The sequence below is a fragment of the Callorhinchus milii genome, unplaced genomic scaffold (genome assembly GCF_018977255.1).
Source record: "Callorhinchus milii isolate IMCB2004 unplaced genomic scaffold, IMCB_Cmil_1.0 Scaffold6, whole genome shotgun sequence".
Taxonomy (NCBI): domain Eukaryota; kingdom Metazoa; phylum Chordata; class Chondrichthyes; order Chimaeriformes; family Callorhinchidae; genus Callorhinchus; species Callorhinchus milii.
Window position 1 is genome coordinate 16594551 of NW_024704747.1, and position 12714 is coordinate 16607264.

The 12714-nt window shown below is 44.5% G+C and overlaps 1 protein-coding gene across 3 annotated transcripts in view; it reads left to right on the plus strand.

Annotated features, from left to right (window-relative positions):
• The first annotated feature begins 8487 nt into the window (after window positions 1-8487).
• trpm2 (transient receptor potential cation channel, subfamily M, member 2) overlaps window positions 8488-12714 on the plus strand; it is a 37567-nt gene continuing 33340 nt past the window's right edge. For all 3 annotated transcript variants that reach the window (XM_042336479.1, XM_042336481.1, XM_042336482.1), the window contains exons 1-2: window positions 8488-8614; window positions 11381-11481. The gene's annotated coding sequence lies outside the window, so the exon portion shown is untranslated. The remainder of the gene's footprint in view (window positions 8615-11380; window positions 11482-12714) is intronic.

Below are 12714 nucleotides of genomic sequence, written 5' to 3' on the forward strand. Positions count from 1 at the left end.
CATCAAAGTTTTAATAATAATAATTTGTGCATTTGATATAGCACCTCATCACATCTTTGAGTGTCTCAAAGCTTTTCACACAATATATTGTAAAGTGGATTGACAGTGTGTTTTGTGGGCGACTTACACCAACCAATTGTTCACAGCAATGTCCCACAAACAGTCATGGATTGAGTGACCAATTCTTTTTTTAGGTATTACTACTTCAAGCAATCCGCCAATCGATTAACAACCCGGTTCCTACTTATTGCTTGGTAAACAGAAGCGTGTGGAGTAAGAAAACTTGACTAAGGTTTTGGCCCACCTGGAAATCGAACCCAGATCCTCTTGCTTGCGAGGTGAGTGCTCTAACCACTATGCTATCGGACTCGATGGAACCCATGTCAGATTCTCTGATACTCGAGAGCAGGGGTGCCCAACCCTGTGCCCGCAGGCACCAAGGCACCTGCGGAAGGGTTTTAGGTGCCCGCATGAATTGGAAAATAATCATAACATGAAAGAAGTTTCATTTGCCTATTTCGAACATGCCAGGCTGGCTTGCTGATGCCTATTCGGCTACAAACTCTGCTCGTCCTTCTAGGAATTACACGATATTACGCGGAAATAATCACAACAGCCGACCAATCAGGTTCTTGGGCTTGATTCTCGTGCAAGAACAACAACAACAAAAAAAATATATTTTAGAGCGCCTTTCATGTCGGGAGGATCTCCCAAAGTGCTGAACAGTCAGGTGTTGGGGGCACGAGCATGAGGGAGGGGTGTGTAAGCGTGAGGGAAGGCAGAGAGGTGGGAGGGAGACCAAAGGCACGGTCAAAGAGAAGGGTTTTGAGACTGGCCTTGAAGGAGGCAAGGGAGGAAGTGAGGTGAAAGGACCATGGGATGGAGTTCCAGAGTGTGGGGGCAGAGAAGCTGAAAGCCCGACCACCGATGGTAGGGCGGGTCAGGCGGGAGACATGGAACAGGCCAAAGCCTGCTGAACGGAGGGAACGGACAGGTTGGCAGGGAGTAGCAGATCAGAGAGGTAGGAGGGGGCGAGGCCATGGATGGCCTTGAAAGTGAGGATAGGATCTTGAACTCAATCCTCTGGGGGATGGGGAGCCAGTGGAGTCGGGTGAGGGTGGGAATGATGGGGTCACAGAGCCTGGTGCGCGAGAGTACACGAGTTGCAGAGTTTTGGATGATCTGCAGCTTGTGAAGGGAAGAGTTGGGAAGGCCGATGAGGAGGAAGTTTCTGTAATTGAGCCTTGATGTGATGAATGCGTGGGTGAGGGTTTCAGCAGCCTGAGGGGTGAGGCAGTGGCGGAGTCTGGCAATGTTGCGGAGATGGTGGTAGGCAGTGCCGGTCATGGCGCGGATGTGGGGGAGAAAGGACAGTTCAGGGTCAAACAAGACACCCAGGTTCCTGACTGGCTTAGTGAGGTCGAGTGCGCAGCCATGGAGGCTGATGCTGCCAATGCCTGAGGTGTGGAAGCGCTGGCGTGAGCCAATCAGGAGGGCCTCGGTCTTGCTGACATTGAGTTGGAGAAAGTTGTCCCTCATCCAGGACTTGATGTCGGACAGGCAGTCGGTCAGGACCTTAATAGTCCTGGAGTTGAGGGTGGAGGCAGAGAGATAGCGTTGGGTGTCATCTGCTTACATGTGGAAATTTACCCCATGTCTGTGGATGATGTCACTAAGCGGGAGCCTGTAGAGGGTGAAGAGGAGGGGACTGAGGACAGAACACTGTGGGCAGCAAACTGCTGATGAAATTTTTTTTAGTCCTCAGCCTTTTGTGGGACATCTTAAGAAGCTACAACAAGAATTCAGTCAGAGATTTCAAGAATTTAATACAATTGCACCAATTGTGAACTTCATTGTAAACCCATTCAGTACAGTTGGATGTCTCTGAGACTGCAACATTTATTGAAAAATTGTTTCAAGCTGACATAGGAAAACTTGAGCTTGAAATCATAATCATTCAAAGTGACATTATTCTACAGTTCCATGCAAAAACTTCTGGAGACTTGTTGACAAAAATAAGTGTCCTCTTCTAAGAAGTTCAGCATTGAGGATAAATTGTTGCTACGGATCAACGTACCTCTGCGAGTCACTGTTTGCCAATATGAAGTATATTAAGCCAAAATACAGATCCAGATTTACAGATTCAAATCTAAATGATTGTCTGCGAGCTGTAAGGAAAAATTTTAGAATCCATTGATTGATAGGAAAATTTTTAGAATCATTGATTAAGGATGTGGTAGTGCGGTATTTAGGGGAGCACAATATAATTAGGCCAAGTCAACATGGCTTTACAAAAGGGAAGTCATGTTTGACAAATCTCATAGAGTTTTTTGAGGATATTTCCAGTAAACTAGATAAGGGTGAATCAGTGGATGTGGTCTATTTGGACTTCCAGAAGGCATTCGATAAGGTGCCGCATAAAAGGTTAGTCCAAAAGATAAGGGCCCATGGAATTGGGGGGAGCATATTAACGTGGATTGGGGAATGGTTAACGGGTAGGAAACAAAGAGTAGGGATAAACGGGTCCTTTTCAGATTGGCGGGATGTGACTAGTGGAGTGCCACAAGGATCAGTCCTTGGGCCTCAGCTATTTACCATCTACATCAACGATCTAGATGAGGACATCAAAGTTAATATATCTAAATTCGCGGATGACACAAAACTAGGAGGAAGTGTCAACACAGAGGACGACATTAAAAAAATGCAGCGAGACATAGATAGGTTAGGTGATTGGGCAGGTAGGTGGCAGATGAAGTATAATGTAGGGAAGTGCGAAGTCATCCACCTAGGTAGCAAAAACAGTAGAGCGGGTTATTTTTTAGAAGGGGAGAGATTGGAATGTGTTAGCGTCCAGAGGGACTTGGGTGTCCTTGTACACCAATCACAGAAAGTTAGTCTGCAGGTGCAGCAGCAATTAGGAAGGCGAACGGTATGTTAGCATTCATTATGAAAGGATTAGAGTATAAGAGTAGGGAAGTCTTGCTGCAACTGTATAGGGCCCTGGTGAGACCACACCTGGAATACTGTGTGCAGTTTTGGTCTCCTTATTTAAGGAAGGATGTACTTGCCTTGGAGGGGGTGCAGCGTAGATTTACTAGGTTAGTACCAGGGATGAAGGGGATGAGTTACGAGGATAGGCTGACCAATTTGGGCCTATATTCTCTAGAATATAGAAGAATTAGAGGGGATCTTATAGAAACCTATAAGATCATCAAAGGGCATGATAGAGTAGATAGTGGGAGATTGTTTCCCCTGGTTGGAGAAACTAAAACCAGGGGTCACAACCTTAAAATCAGAGGCCAGCCCTTTCGCACTGAGTTGAGGAAGAACTTCTTCACTCAAAGGGTGGTGAATGTATGGAACTCACTACCCCAAAGGGCTGTTGACGCTCAGTCCTTGAACATATTCAAGAAGGGTCAGGTTATTAGCTGCAGTTAGATTAGAAGATCAGCCATGATTGAATGGCGGGGCAGACTCGAAGGGCCGAATGGCCTACTCCTGCTCCTACATCTTATGTTATGCTATGTTATGTTATTTCAACATGTTGTTGGAAGAAATGCAATGCCAGGTGTCACATTAATAGTAACTACATTGACTTTCTGTTTGATTTTAAAGGTTATACATATAGTCTATAATATGCATGCACATAATGTCCCTAATTTTTAAATTGAGAATTTTATTCCCTTTTGTTCTGTACTACTCCGTTTGGTTCATACACATAAATTCATAGAGTGCCAGCTGTGTATTCAAAACTTCTTCCAGTAGCCCTTCACCCAAAGAAGGTTGGGCTCTAGAGGATAAAGTGCCCTAATGAATTCTACACCCCGAACCTTTGGAACTCCCTCCCTTTACCCCTTATCTCTCCCTATCTCCCCTTAAAACTTACCCAATCAATCATGCTGCGGGTTCCCCCCACCCCCCAATTCCCCCTCTAGACTGCCTGGCGCTGACTCTGTCACTGTAAAGTGCTCCAAGATGTTATCCTGCACAAATGGCTCTATATAAATGCAACTTGTTGTAAAGGAACAGTCGCAATTGTTAGAGAATCCAAATAAGAGATACTCGCTCAAATGGATTATATTGGTTCTTTAATACTCAGAATCCCAATGGGTGAATACACTCAGTTAATTGCCTGCTACACATTTTGTAGCCGACGCAGGCACGGCCATCGACCCAACTATCTACTAGTTACAATCGTACTTGACACATAATTTCTGTGAATACCACGGTCACCGTCCCAACTATCTACTAGTTACGGTCGTACCGGACTCCTAATTTCTGTGAGTATCACGGCCACCGTCCCAACTATTTACTCGTTACGGTCGTACCGGACCCGTAAACCCCGCAACTGCCGAGTGTATTAATACTGAGTATCCTGCCGAATCCAAAATTGTTAGAAAATAAAATCAGCCAAATCTGTAAGGAAATAACGACTAAAGCAACTAAAGTCTAATTCCTTTAACCAGACATCAGACTGTTTTATTATTATTCATTCGTTATTCCCCAATATCCTGATCAGACCAAAGGCCGGTACAATCAATAGATCTTATAACAGAACATTACCACCGTAGATATCTCGAGTTCAACACTGTGTCTTTACAGCACACAAGCTTGATTCTTCATGCTTTCAGTCTTCTTGCTTACAGCTTTCAATCTTCCCTCTGATATCCTCAGTCCTTGTGTTTCCAGCTCTCAGTCTTCCATCTACCGTATCCTTGTCTCCGCCCTGTTCACAAAATTAACGGAACTCTTATACGGATGTTCATCCAATCATGTCTCACATACCACATCAAGTTATCTCAGTCATGTCCAGTTCAGGCGAACACCTCGTGGTGCGTATGTACAGCAGCACACACTTTGTCCTTGGGACCCCCATGTTACGCTGTCCAACCATTCTCTCATTGTTCCGCTTATTTGTTCCGTTTCCTTATCCCCTATGGCAGCTAAGTTTCGTTTTAACCACTTGCCTCCTCTTAACTTGCAGCTGAGACCCCTTACTTTAACACACTATAATTCTATACTTTTATTTTGCGTTCAACTATAGCCTATAACACAATGCACTGGCATATACATAGCAGGTGGTGCAAATTCCTATCTTTGCAGAGTTAGCTGATCTCAGTCAGGGCACCAGCACTGTTGGCCTCAGTGCACCTGGGTTAGGGAGGGGAATATGATCCAGGGTTCCCAGGAGAAAAGAAGGTGAGAGCATCGGTTAAAAGAAAAATCCAGTCAAACAAATCAAAGGCAAAGTATTAATTCTAACCCAACGATGGCTAGGGGGTGAAAATTGCACCCTTTTATATTGCATGCTCACCACAAGCATTGTGAAAGCTGAGGGAGAAGGGTATAGAGGGGTAAACGAGAGGGCAATAGAAAGGGCGAGGGCTTGTATGGAGCACAAACACTTGTACGGACTGGTAGTTTGGCCAAATGGCTTGTTGCTATATCACTCTATATAACTCTATGAAACGTCCCAATGTTCACCCCTTTTGTACCCAAAGTGAAGAGTGCCTTTCAGCACTCATGAGGATTCGGCTCCAGGAATCCATCAGAACAGCAGGGTCCAAAGCAAGTTCAGAATTTACCACCCACATCCCCTGACAAAGGGCAAGTTGTAACAATAGTCCCCAAGTCTTTGTGCCCAGAGGAGTCTCATAGTTTTATGGAGCCCTGTAGGGTTGTCGTTAGAGCGCTCATCTCGCAAGCAAGAGGATCCGGGTTCGATTCCTGGGAATCCCGGCAAAATCTGAGGCAAGTTTCCTTATTCCACACTCCTCTGTTTACCAACCAGTAAGTAGCAACACTGTTGTTAGTCAATTGGTAGATCACTTTCAGGGGATAATAATACCTAATCCATCCCCCAAAATTGGTCACTCAATCCTGTTTGCGGGACACTGCAGTGCGTAATTGGCTGCCGCGTCTCGCCCACAAAATATACAGTCAATCTACTTTACAATATATTCTGTTAAGAGCTTATCACATCATCTCAATTAAGTGATAAGGCGTTATATCAAATACAAGAATTATTATCATTTAAGGAAGCTGTTGGCACAGTGAGTCAGTAAGAGCTCCCATTGAGAGTGAACTCCAGGCTCTCATGTATTGATAGTAAGACTCACAGGATACTATCTGAATCCCTTAAGTAGCTCTGGTTGATATAATAGAATCTACGTTATGACGTATTTTCCTACAGCAAAACGCAGCAGGTCCCTTGGCTATTTCTGCAGTTATTAACAGGCAGAGAGCTCTCTGCTATCCCTTCTCTCTGCAATTGCTGCATAGTGAGTAAGTTATACAAAAGGAAAGGCTTTTGGTGTGTTACTCCGTGCTCTGTGTTTTTATCTGTGCTTGCCAGCTTGTGCAATAGTTGTGCCTGCTTAGCGGGAAAGCGGATTGGTAACCAGTTAGTGCTCTCATGTGGCTGGGTGTTTGAGTGGCCGCCACAGATTGATGATTGCCGTTTTATAGATAATGAAGCACATGAAGGTAGAGTAGTTAGCGTGGAAGACAGTGTTGGGAGGACAGTGCCTCTGATTGCAGCTGCTGTTCACATAAACACAGTAACTACGAGAGAGAAGGGTGTTTTAATAGTATTTGCGGTACGTTCCGCAAAGCCTCAGTTTGGGGGAGCCACTGCCTCGCATGAAACTGATTCATACATAGAAGGTTCTTGGATTCGATCAGAGGTCTGTGCTGAGTTACCTGAAGAATCAATCAGGGCTCCCGCTGTTCAGTGACTGTGATCAGCAAATGTGCAGGCATTGATAGAAAACGGGACTGTGATGCTCTCACAGTAGTGGCCAATTTGGCTGAGGTGCCAAAGCATAAGCCTCACAATGATCGTGTTTTCTCTACATTGAAAGTGCTCAGAAATACATTCACAGTATAGTCCGGGACACTGTGGTGACAGGCTGATAAGGAGCTGGGAGATCTGTGGTCCCAGAGAGGGACAGACACCACAGAAAAAAATTGAGATCAGTCACAGAGACTGGATTGAAGATGGAGAAGTACTATTAGAAAAATAATCCAGAGTGGTAGATGGTCAGTGGTGTCTATAATGTTTAGGGTTAATTAACTCTGTTGGGAGGACATTGCCTCTGTTTGCAGCTGCTTTTTGCATAAGTGCAGTAACTACAAGAGAAATTAGCAACATCACTTACAATGCTGCTCAGAATGTTTTTTCACCAAACATTGCTTATTTTGCTTAGAATAATATGAGGATGGAAGTTCACGTTGAGTGTAAACACTGACAACAACAACAACAAGATTCAATTTATAGAGCGCCTTTCACGTCAGGAGGACGTCCCAAGGCGCTGTACAGTTGGGTCAGGACCCGAGCAAGGGGGAAATGGTCAGGGGGAGGGAAGGGAGGGAGCGAGGAGGGGTAGAGAGTCGAGAGGAGAGCTGAAGGCTCGGTCAAAGAGAAAGGTCTTGAGACCGGCCTTGAAGGAGGAAAGGGAGGAGGCGACTGGGGGATAGAGTTCCAGAGCCTCGGGGCTGAGAGGCTGAAGGCCCGGCCACCGATGGTAGGGCGGTTGGGGTGGGGGATATCGAGCAGACCGGAGCCAGAGGAACGGAGAGTACGGGCAGGTAGGTAGGGGGATCGTAGGTCAGAGAGTTAGGAGGGACATGGACTAGATGGTCCAAATGGCTTCGTGCTGTCTCACCCTGTATCATTCTATGTAAAACAATTCAGGGCATCAGTGTTAATGAGAATGAATCTTTGTTGGGCTGGGAGTACATTTCTTTAGTCAGCCTGACTCAGTTGGAAGCACTCTTGTCCGTAGGTCAGACACTTGTCGGTTCAAGCAAGGGAGGACTTCAACTGCTCACACCTAAATAGAGGTTTCAAGTTTGATTGAAGGGAGTTTTAAAAAGTGGGTGGTTTTCCTAGTCTTGGTGAGCATTGCATTTGATTATAATAGTAATCCTTGCATTTGATATGTTGTTGAGATGTCTCAAAGCACTTCACAGGATTTACTGTAAAGTGGTTGGATTGTGCATTTCGTTGGTGAAACCTTATCTGTAAAATGTTGTGTTCGATTTTTAAATGAAGTTTCCACTGAAAATGTTGCCATGACGTGATCAGGAATGAAAAACTAATAATGCAGTGTCAGGAGGAGGCGGTGCTGGGAGGAAGTGGATCCTGTATGTTTCCGAACGATAAAAGAAGATATGCTAGTCCTTCCCTTCTCAGTCTTATAGAAATATAGGGGGTAGAAATAGTTCAGCAAGTGCTAATTACACCCTGAGAAGAGTGAGCAGTTCTCTTTCAATAGCTCTGTCCCAGCTTCAGGTTACTAAGGAAACCCCAGTCACTCACTCTCCCAGTCTAACTGATCACACCCAAATAGTCTCCGGACAAGTTGTCAGCGACAGGACAACCTGTCAGTGAGGCAAGGCAAGACGCATTGTTTTTTTTTGTTCGCTTCTGTTTCACCTGGAAAGACGATCAACTTATTGTACTGATTTTGCCTTCAGAATCGAGACCCAACTGTGATGTGATCTAACGATGTAAAGGGAAGAGGAGAATGCAATGAAGGTAAATTCCAGCAACAACAGATAAAGACACTTGTAGATAAAGAAACGTCAGCTGAGCTCCCAAGGTTTTCGGGTAAGTCAGACCGTAAATGCCCTATAGTTCAATACATTTTGTTGTACCTTTATTTAGAAATGTTTTTAATGCAATGTGATAATGTTATCTGTGACATATTTTGCCAGTGGAGTCCTGTAGCTCAGTGGTTAGAGTACTCACTTTGCAAGCGAGAGACCTGAGTTCAATTCCAGGCAGGGCGAAACCTTGGGCAAGTTTCCTTACTCCACACAGAGCCTAATAATAATCCCTCCAAAAACCCAAAACAATAATAAATTGGTCATTTTCAATCTACGACTGTTTGTGGGACATTGCTGTGCGCAATTGGCTGCCGTGTTCGCCCACAAATATACAGTCAATTCACTTTACAGTGTGTTCTGTGAAGCGCTTTGGGACGTCCTCCCAACGTGAAAAGCGCTATATCAAATGCAAGGATTATTATTATTACATCAGTGCCAGTAAAAGAATGATAATCCTTGCTTTTGATACAGCACCTTATTGCGCCAAAGTGCTTCACAGACTGTTCTGGAAAGTGTCTGTGTACTTAGAGGTAGACACGGCAGCCAATTTATGCACATCAATATCCTGCAAACAGCTATGAAGTGAAAGATCAATATTATTCAGATGGGGCGCGGGGGGGGGGGGGGGGGGAGAGGGTCATTGATCGGGTTAGCGAGACTCTTTCCCCTAGCAAAACGGGATCATTAAAGACCACTTGCTTAATCCAAAGGACAGCACCTCCAACTTGATCCACAACCTATTGGATTTCCTTTATTAGCACCTGTGACCCTGCTTGGGATTGTTTCCTTCTTGATCGACTGTTTCCCAGACTAGTCTCCACTTTGCTCTTGCTACTCCTGGCAGTTGTCTCCATTTCCTCCACAAGTGATGCGATAACTGGCTATACAGCCTCCAGCACTGGCACATTCTCCGCTGTGCTCGATACACTGGTTTCTCGGCTGCCCTACCATTTGCTTTGTTAGCAAAAACTCACTCTCTCCAAAATACCCATTGCACATTTTGTGGCAATTCAGTTACCTGAGAAATGGAGAAATAAGTCAGTTTAAGCATTCTTTGCATTTAATATAGCTCCTTTCACAACTGGAGGATGTCTCAAAGTGCTTCTCAGGCTATCCAGTAAAGTGTAGGAAATGCATATTTTGTAGGTGAAAGTGGCACCGAATTTGTGCTTACAAACTGATATGAAAGAATGATTAGTTTTATCCAGGGGATTGTTGGCCTGGACACCAGGAGAATCTCCCTTAAAATCCTTCCAGTCAGAATGGCACAAGGTCAATTGTATTTTGATTGAATAATTTATGAAATAATTATGCAATACTGATGCTTTTAAAAAATGGATTCATCACTGTGAATATTTATTAAAGAATCTCTCAGTCAGCTCTCCTGTGTACTTATGCAACATGAAAAATAATAACAACAAATTGTATTTATATAGAGCCTTTCAGGTCAGGATGATGTCCCAAGGTGCTGCACAGTGTAGGGTTTTTCCCCCTCGAGTTGGGGGTTGGAATCAAGAGTGGTGGGAGTCAAGGGAGATGGAGGGTGGAAAGATCACTGAAGGTATGGTAAAAGAGGAAGGTCTTGAGATAGGCCTTGAAGGAGGCAAGGTAGGGGGTGATTTGAAGATATTCCAGGAAGGAGTTCCAGAGGATGGGGGCAGAAAGGCTGAAGGGCTGACCGCCAGTCAGGGCGGGGGACTTGGACAAGGCCAGTACGCGCTGAGGGCAGGTTGGTATAGTAAAAGTTCTAGGTGGGTGGATTGTGTAGGTCATCTGATCCTTTATCCTTTCAAGTCTATAACATATCATTTGAGGGGGTGCTAAGTGTGATCTCCCTAAGGTTCAACTCTTTCCAGGGAAGCGCAATGATACAACCAGGTACATGAGCAGTAATCCAAGACATTGCAGATGGATGTCTTGTACGTACGGCTTATAAATGAGGTTTGCAGGTGTACATCTGTTCGGAACCCTGCAATCCAAAGCCCTAACAGATACAGTCATTAGACAAATAACATGAAGGTTACCAGTGCTTTGTACTAATAGCCAGTGCTGATACTAATACAGTGTGATCAGTGTCATTCACGCCTCCTTTCATTAAGCACAAATGACCAAAATTGTCCCTCACAGCTCTACCGTACATGCATTAATGCAATCACTGTCTCTGTTGTGACATCTCAGAGCTCTAAGATGCTACCCTGTGTGACGGGTGCTATGTAAATGCAAATTGTTGTAAAATAATAATAATCCTTGCATTTGGTATAGCGCCTTATTAGGTCTTCGAGACGTCTCAAAGCGCTTCACAGAATATACTGTAAAGTGAATTGACTGTATATTTTGTGGGTGAAACAAAATTCCACCAAGCCTTTACCAGTGAGACTATCGTTTCAAATCCTAACAACACGTAAAGGTATGAAAAATCCTTAAATTCAATCTTAGTTTAATTGTTAGTTTATTTTCAGAACTGTGTAAAACTGGCTATTACATTTAAGAGTTTTCCACAATTAAACATTGTGGAATAGAGGGGAATGCCAGAGGCTAAGGAGGTGGGATTAGGTTGGGTGGAGTATAAACACCGACATAAACTAGTTGGATCAAAAGGCCTGTGTTGGTGCTGTTGATTCTATGTATCTGTAGGCGAAAGGACATTAGGAATGGAATGGGCACTAGATAGTTCTGTTCTTGCTGATAACGTTTACTATAGCTTTATAATCAGTAACAGGAACCATGCTGTCATTGATACTGTGTATTTATATTTATATTCCTGCAGACATATTCACAATGACAAGACGCTAAACCAGCTCCTTGAGAAGTTACTCAACGTGCAGCATTTTGGACTGATTCCAGCAGGTGCTAGTGGCTGAAGACTTGGTCAGTGTGAGTGGTGCGGAGAGAGCAAAGGATACGCAGCAGGTCTGGGTTTGCCAAGCCGAGGGAGCAAACAGGAGAGTAAGGCTGGAAAGGGTTACAGGAAGTGAGGGCGAGGAATTTAAACATTACATTTAAATATCAGCCTCTTTGCCCCCACCCTCTGGAACTCCATCCCACAGTCCCTCTGTCTCACCCCCTCCCCTGCCTCCTTCAAGACCCATCTCAAGACTCCCTTCTTCGACCGTGGCTTTGGTCACTCTCCTATCCCGACCCTCCCTGCCCTCCACCTCTCTTGATCCCAACCACCAGCTTGGATGTGGATCCCTGACTGTCCAGCGCCTGTGGACGTCCTCCTAATGTGAAAGGCACTATACAAAAGTAATTTGTTGATGTTGTTCCTGTTTCTAAGATCTGGAGTTCAGAGTGTGGAGGATTGTGGCACTAACATACACCCTAAGGCCAAGACATTGGGAATGCCAGTACAAATGTAACACATGTATTTCTTAAACTATAAATTTAGCATTTGATTGGAACTGGAATAGTGTACAGTATTATTCCAGTCATACTGGAACAGTATTTAACATAACATAACATGTAGGAGCAGGAGTAGGCCATTCGGCCCTTCGACCCTGCCCCGCCATTCAATCATGGCTGATCTTCTAATCTAACTGCAGCTAATAACCTGACCCTGCCTTATCCTCATATCCCTTAATCCCTTTTGCAATAAGAAATCTATCTATCTCAGTCTTGAATATGTTCAAGGACTGAGCGTCAACAGCCCTTTGGGGTAGTGAGTTCCATACATTCACCACCCTTTGAGTGAAGAAGTTCTTCCTCAACTCAGTGCAAAAGGGCTGGCCTCTGATTTTAAGGTTGTGAACCCTGGTTTTACTTTCTCCAACCGGGGAAACAATTTCCCACTATCTACGCCATCATATCTTGTAGGTTTCTATAAGATCCCCTCTAATTCTTCTATATTCTAGAGAATATAGGCCCAAATTGGTCAGCCTATCCTTGTAACTCATCCCCTTCATCCCTGATACTAACCTTGTAAATCTACGCTGCACCCCCTCCAAGGCAAGTACATCCTTCCTTAAATAAGGAGACCAAAACTGCACACAGTATTCCAGGTGCGGTCTCACCAGGGCCCTATACAGTTGCAGCAAGACTTCCCTACTCTTATACTCTAATCCTTTCACAATGAATCCTAACATACTGTTCGCCTTCCTAATT